Below are 7,068 nucleotides of genomic sequence, written 5' to 3'. Positions count from 1 at the left end.
CTGGCCCCAAGGCTCCTGTCAGACAAAAACTAATCAGACAATGGGCAGATAAAGTACTAGAGCTGAAAGATCAAAGTCAGAATCCCCAACTCCCTAAAAAGCCAGATTCCCTTGGAAAGCCATGACCCCATTACCTGGAGGGAAAGATGACCACGTGGGTGAGCTTCGCTGAGCTTTAGCTTGTGCAGGTAGGTGGCAGCTCTCGCCTTGTGGCTGTGTAATTACATAGGAGCTCTGATCTCTTTGAGGCCCATGGGAGCTTCTCAACAGAGCCCGAATGACCATCATGAAGCCAGCCAGCACTGTCCCATTCTCAAATGGGCCAGCAGAGTTTGGGCATGCTCCTATTGCCCTGATCAACCACTTGGAGATGGGGTCACTCAGCATGTCCCCTGACCCCCTTTATCCTGACGTACATTTAAGGTGTAGGCTGCAGCCCAGTGGAAATATAAAAAGGAAGTCAATTCCATGGGTTTTTCCTCACAAAAAGAAAGCTAAACAATGTCACTCAGGCCAAAGTAGCCTGAACATGGGATGTGAAGCTTCAAGAAAGTACTTAAGAGACTGGCTCCAGGCATCTCTGTTACTCAGGGCTCTGTCCCTCTCTGGATCCAGGAGGATCTGTGTGGAATTTGGCTCCCAGCTGCCCGCCAGCCTTGGTGTCACCTCGTTTTATTCAGGGGGACAACCAGGCCAGGAGAGCCTGGTCTGAGACTTGACCCGCCACACCGAGAGCCTGTCTAAGTTGGTGCTCCTCCCCACTTGGGGCCAGACTGAATGTCCCTCTGAAAGGCCTTCCCCCTCACAGCAATCTCATAGCCTGGAAAATGCAGACAACCACCTGAACCGCTGGCCTGCACCGCCGTCTCCCCTGCGCTCACCCGGTCCTGGGAAGTGGGAGTCTACACTGTTGTCCGCTTGCTCTGCAGCCCTGCTTGGGCAGTCAGGCAGGAGGTGCTGGTGCTCACAGGCCTTGGTGTACTCCAGGCCTTCCCTCCTGCTCACAGCCCGATTCACTCCCTAGAATCCAGAGAAGCCTCCCTCACCAACCTAATCAGGTCCATTTACCTGGGAATGGGCGGGGCTGTGAGGTGAGTAGGGGTGGCCCCACCCCAGCCTCCTCCTGGCGTGATGGCTGTGTCTCCACTAAGGCTTGGCTCCCATGATGGGGGTTCTCTCCTGAGCATCAGTCCCCTACCCCAGCCCATCCAGCCCTCCTGGGACCCTCTGCTGCGTCCCCTCTCCTGCTGGGGCTGAACCACTACTCCCTAAGCACACTCCTTGTGCCTGGATTCCAGCCCTGACGTCATCTCTGCTCTGGCACAGCCCAGAGCAGCAGACCCAGGACCCCTCACAGGGAGGCAGGTGAGGCCACTCGACGAGGCCACCACCACACGTCAGGGGCCCCCAGCACCTCTCCCTGCCTCTCCCCAGGCAGGGCCCAGGCCCAGGCAGGCAGCAGGGAGGGGCATCTCAGGACCAGTCTGCTAGCCCCACTCCCTTCAGAAAACAGGCTGTGCTCCATCTTCATGTATTTATAATAGCCCTTTCTTGTTTTCTGTCAAGCTGTGTTCTCTGTTTATCAATAAAATCAATGATACAAATCCCACACCAGGGGCTGGTTGGAAATCTCTGCTGGGAAACATCTCCTTCTAAAGTCTTCCCTCTTCAAAGAGCTCTTTCTAAAAGGAAGTAATGGTCTCTGCCCGCGTAAGAGCCTTGGGGGACACGAAAGGAGCTCTCAGGAGAGGACCCAGGCCCAGAGGTCCGGGGACAGACCTCATGAGGCTCCCAGACCTGCTCTGGAGCACTGGAGGTGGGATGCAGATTCCAAGGCCCCCTTTCTTTCAGGGTCTTGCCCTCGCAAGGACCATGACACGTCTTGCATCTGTCATGAGAACCCTAGCTCCTGTTGGGGTCATCAGGGTTAGCACAGGCATGGGGTCAGTACAGTACAGGGGATTGGTGGGGAGAGGAGAACTGGGGACTAAGGGCCCTCGGAGCCAATGAATTCCATCCCTCTAAAGGGAGGCTGGTTCAGGGTTTTTGGACTCCAGGGAGGGCAGATAGGACACCCGGGATGCACTGGATCTGTTCCCAGTCTCTCTGAGAGCCTTGAATCTCCTGGCAGTCACCAGCACACAGATGGGCAGGGGACACACCCTGAGAACAGTTATGAATTAAATGGTGTCCTCCCCAAATGCCTGTATTGAAACCCTGGCTCCTAATGTGACTGTATTGGGAGACAGGGTCTTAAGAGAGAAGATTAAGGTTAAATGAGGTCATAAGAGTGGGGCCCCTACAGGACTGGCATCCTTATAAGAAGAGGAAAAGACATCAGAGAGTTCTCCACCCCTCTCTCTCCCTCTTTGCTCACCCACAGAGGACAGGGCATGTGAGGACACAGCAGAAGGTGGCTGCTTGGTAAGATCAGCTAGAGGCACATAGAGCACAGGTGCCTGGAAGTGGGGCCTATGTGGACCGGGGCTTGCAGGACCCCTCCTCATGCAATTCCCCTCCCCTGAGAGGATCCTTCCCCTGGACAACCCCTCTAAAGCCAGGGGACATATTGGGACCACTGGGAAGCTGGATTCTGTTGATAAACAGTCCTCAAAGGTGCCTGAGACCACTGATGACAGGTTGATGACAAAACTGGCATAGAAGGTTGACAGTGCAAGGTGACCGACGCACCCCTGGAAGCTAGCTCTTGGGCCAGCTGTCATGGGACAGGCACAATCGGGGTGTTGCTCTTGGCTGGGGATCTGAGAAGAGGTTTCCATGGGTTCTGACCAGCAGGGTGTGACCCACGGCACAGATGCAGGCCCTGACTGCCTCCCAGTGGGGAGTGTGGGCTTACCCTGCTGTACTCCCGGAGGTGCTGGGCACACAAACTGCAGAGGCACCAGGGCCTCCAAGGCTGCATCCTCTGTGTCCCCTGGGGCTCCCACTCCTAGTAGATGCTTCTGTTGGACAGCTGCAGGTGTTCTGGGCCAGGGGCCCCTTGGCATGCAGCCCCGGGGTCCTCAGAAATGGGGCTCAACCCTCTGTCCACAGCCAAACATGGGACAAGTCTGGCCCTTTTATGGAAGTCAGCTGTCTACTTTCCATTTTTTTTTTTTTTTCCAGCCACCAGTAATACTTATCCAATGTCAGCCTTGTGCCAAGCACTGTTCTGGGCATTTATGACCCTGTGAGGCAAATGCTCTCAAACCCAGATTTCACAGGAGAAGTAGCTTGCCCCAGGCCGTGCTGGTTGAGTGTCTGAGTTGAGTTTACACATCAACCCATTGAATTTCACAGCCCAGGGTGCCTCTCTTCATAGCAGCACTGACCTTGGAGGTGGTTCCCTCAGCCCATGGCTGCTGACCTCAGAGACCCCGGAAATGCTGGCTGAGGCAGAGTGGCCCTTCCCTACCTGAGGGACCCTTCCTGGGAGCATGGAGGAGTGGATCCTTTCTGGGTACCATGGCCCCAAGGCTCTGTATCACCCTGATGCCTGGGCTCTGTATTAGTCAGGGTTCTCCAAAGAAGCAGACCAATGAGATATTCTACCTGTCTATCTATGCATCTATCTAGAGAAATTTATTATAAAGAACTAACTCACCTGATTGTGGAGGCTGAGACGTCCCAAGATCTGTAGTTGGCAGCTGGAGACCCAGGAGAGCTGATGGTCTGAGTTCTAGTCTGAAGGCTGACAGGTTTGAGACTCAGTATTTCAGTTCAGGCCTGAAGGTCAGAAAAGATCAATGTCCCAGTCCAACTATCAGGCAGGAGGAATTCCCTTTGGCTTCAGGGAGCATCAGCCTTTTGTTCTATTCAGGCCTATGACTGACTGCATGAGGTCCACCCACATCAGGGAGGGAAATCTGCTTTCTACCTTCTACTGATCCAAGTGCTAATATCCTCCAGAAATAACCCCAGGGACTGTGTGCATGGTCAGTTGTGTCTTGACTCTTTGCAACCCCATGGACTGGGCTGTAGCCTGCCAGGATCCTCTGTCCATAGAATTTTCCAAGTAAGAATAATGGAGCGGGTTGCCATTTCCTTTTCCAGGGCATCTTTCCCACTCAGAAATTGAACTCAAGTTTCTTGTGTCTCCTGCACTGGCAGGTGGCTTCTTTACCACTGTACCACCTAGGAAGCCCCAGGGACACCACTGACCAAGTTACATACATGTTGACACGTAAAATGCAAATATCTTGTGCTCAGAGAGTCCAGGCCCAGGAGCCCCGCATGTGCACCAGCTCCCAGCCATACACCCTGCTCTGGGACAGGCTTTGGCTGGATGGCCTGGATGTGGGTGAGACCACTTAACAGCACGTCTCCTGAGCACACCCTTCACACTCTGAGCCTCCTTCCTCCTCTGGACATGAGTGTACAGTCCATGACCAGTGACCCAGGCAGGGTAGACCAGGGCACTGGGGTTCGAAGAGGTTCAACAGTCCGGTCCAAGTTACTGCTGGGATCTGAACCCAGTACTCTGGCTCCCAGCCCCAGACTGTCCTGCCTTCTGCCTCCTGCTGAGGGTGGAGTGCTTTCCCCACTCCTGCTGACTCGTGGCTGTTTCTGAAGCTGGGTGGCCTGCCAGTCAGGGTCCTTGGAACAGTCTGGGATATGAAGAGGAAGCTGATGCTGAATGGGAGGTCTGGGGGTGAAGACAACTCCCTCCTGCTGAGAGAGGACCATGTCTCTCCCTGGAACCCACCAGGGGCTGGCCTTGCAGGGGGCAGGCCAAGACAGGCAGTCAGAGGAAGGCTGGATGGCCTTGAAGGGGGCAAGTCTCCCAATGTCTTGGCGAGATGACTCCCCCTCCATCATGGAGACCCTAGACTTGGCATAAGATTCCAGACAGAATGATGTTCACATGCTGTTTAAAAACAACTCCTTCTAAAAATCAATACAGGCTCTTACATACTGAAATAATTCTGGTACATGCTGAGATTTGTAGAACTGAGTCCAAAGTTCTGGTGTGTGTGTGTGTGTGTGTGTATGTGTGTGTGTGTGGTGGGGGTAAGGGTGGCCCTAAGGATTTCAACTAGAGAGGATGGCCTTTGAGGTTCTGGAGGGTGGATCCAGGGTTCCTATTAAGGCTGGCACATTTAATATAAATATATATATATATATATATATTATTTTTTAAATATATATTTTCTTATCTGCACCTGGGAACATGTGGGATCTTAGTTCTCCAGCCAGGGATTGGACTCGAGCCCCTTGCATTGGAAAGCACAGAGTCTTAACCACTGGACCTCCAGGGAAGTCCCAAGGCTGGCACACTTTTGACAGGGTTCTCGAGGGCTCAGGACCCAGAGATAACAAGGAGCATTTTTGGGAGGGAAAGCCCTGGTCTATGGCTGCTCACAGTGAGACCCAGGTCCACACGGTTTTCACCTTCCAGGCCTCAGAGATCAGCACACCCATCCCCTGTCCTCTAGATGAGGCCCCTCAGGGGAGAGGGGTCCTGCCAGGCCCCAGATGCCAAGACCAGCCAGGTGCTGGTCACTGCCCCACACCGGACCCCAGGAGTTAGCCCCTCCTTCTCCATTTATGCTGTGTCCAAATACCACATTGGCTTTGTTATCACTTTTTGTAAATCAACTTACTTCTTAACCTATTCCAATTCCAAAGAAGGGCAATGCCAAAGAATGTTCAAACTACTGCACAATTGCAATCATCTCAATGCTAGAAAAATAATACTCAAAATCCTCCAAGCTAGGCTTCAATGGTCCATTAACCGAGAACTTCCTAATGTTCAAGATGGATTTACAAGAGGCAGAGGAACCAAAGATCAAATTGCCAACATCCATTGAATGATTGAAAAGGCAAGAAAATTCCAAAAAACACATCTACTTCTGCTTTATTGACTATGTAAAGTCTTTGACTGTGTGGAGCACAACGAATTGTGGAAAATTCTTCAAGAGATGAAGACCAGACCACCTTACCTGCTTCCTGAGAAATCTGTATGCAGGTCAAGAAACTACAGTTAGAACCAGACACGGAACAATGGGCTGGTTCCAAATTGGGAAAGGAGTATGTCAAGGCTGTATATTTTCACTTTGCTTATTTAACTTACATGTAGAGTATATCATGTGAAATGCCAGCCTGGATGAAGCACAAGCTGGAATCAAGATTGCCTGGAGAAGTATCAATAACCTCAGATACGCAGATGACACCACCCTTATGGCAGAATTGAAGAGGAACAAAGGGCCTCTTGATGAAAGTGAAAGAGGAGAGTGGAAAAGCTGGCTTAAAACTCAGAAAACTAAGACCATAGTATTCAGATGTTTCCCCATAGCAAATAGATGGGGAAACAATGGAAACAGTGACAGGCTTTCTTTTCTTGGACTCCAAAATCACCGCAGATTGTGAGTGCAGTCATGAAATTAAAAAACACTCACTCCTTGGAAGAAAAGCTATGACCAACCTAGACAGCATATTAAATAACAGAGACATTGCTGACAAAGGTCCGTCTAGTCAAAGCTATGGTTTTTCCAATAGTCATGTATGGATGTGAGAGTTGGACCATAAAGGAAGCTGAGTGTCGAAGAATTGGTTTTTGAACTGTGGTGTTGGAGAAGACTCTTGAGAGTCCCTTGGACCGCAAGGAGATCAAACCAGACAATCCTTAAGGAAATCAGTCCTGCATATTCTTTGGAAGGACTGATGCTGAAGCTGAAGCTACAATACTTTGGCCACCTGATGCAAAGAACTGACTCATTGGAATAGACCCTGATGCTGGGAAAGACTGAAGGCAGGAGAAGGGGAAGATGGAGGATGAGATGGTTGGATGGCATCACCGACTCGATGAGCATGAGATTGATGAAGCTCTGGAAGTTGGTGGTGGACAGGGAAGCCTGGCATGCTGTAGTCCATGGGGTCGCAAAGAGTCGGGCATGGTTGAGTAACTGAACTGAACTGAACATCTTAAGTAATGTCAGCCTTCAAATCAGTCTTTCAATGTACTTAGGTTTCTTCTCCCCTCGCAAAGATAATTCATGGAGATGAAGACGGTTTGGATAGCTCCTGACTTAAGGAGTGAAGCTTTGTTCTGCAGCTGCCCACGGGGTG

The 7,068-nt window shown here is 51.4% G+C and overlaps 1 pseudogene; it reads left to right on the top strand.

The window, feature by feature from the left end:
* Positions 1-277: 277 nt before the first annotated feature.
* LOC113885220 overlaps positions 278-7,068 on the top strand; it is a 101,376-nt pseudogene continuing 94,585 nt past the window's right edge.

Source organism: Bos indicus x Bos taurus, chromosome 28, assembly GCF_003369695.1.
Source record: "Bos indicus x Bos taurus breed Angus x Brahman F1 hybrid chromosome 28, Bos_hybrid_MaternalHap_v2.0, whole genome shotgun sequence".
Classification (NCBI taxonomy): domain Eukaryota; kingdom Metazoa; phylum Chordata; class Mammalia; order Artiodactyla; family Bovidae; genus Bos; species Bos indicus x Bos taurus.
This window is presented reverse-complemented; position numbering and strand designations above follow the sequence as displayed.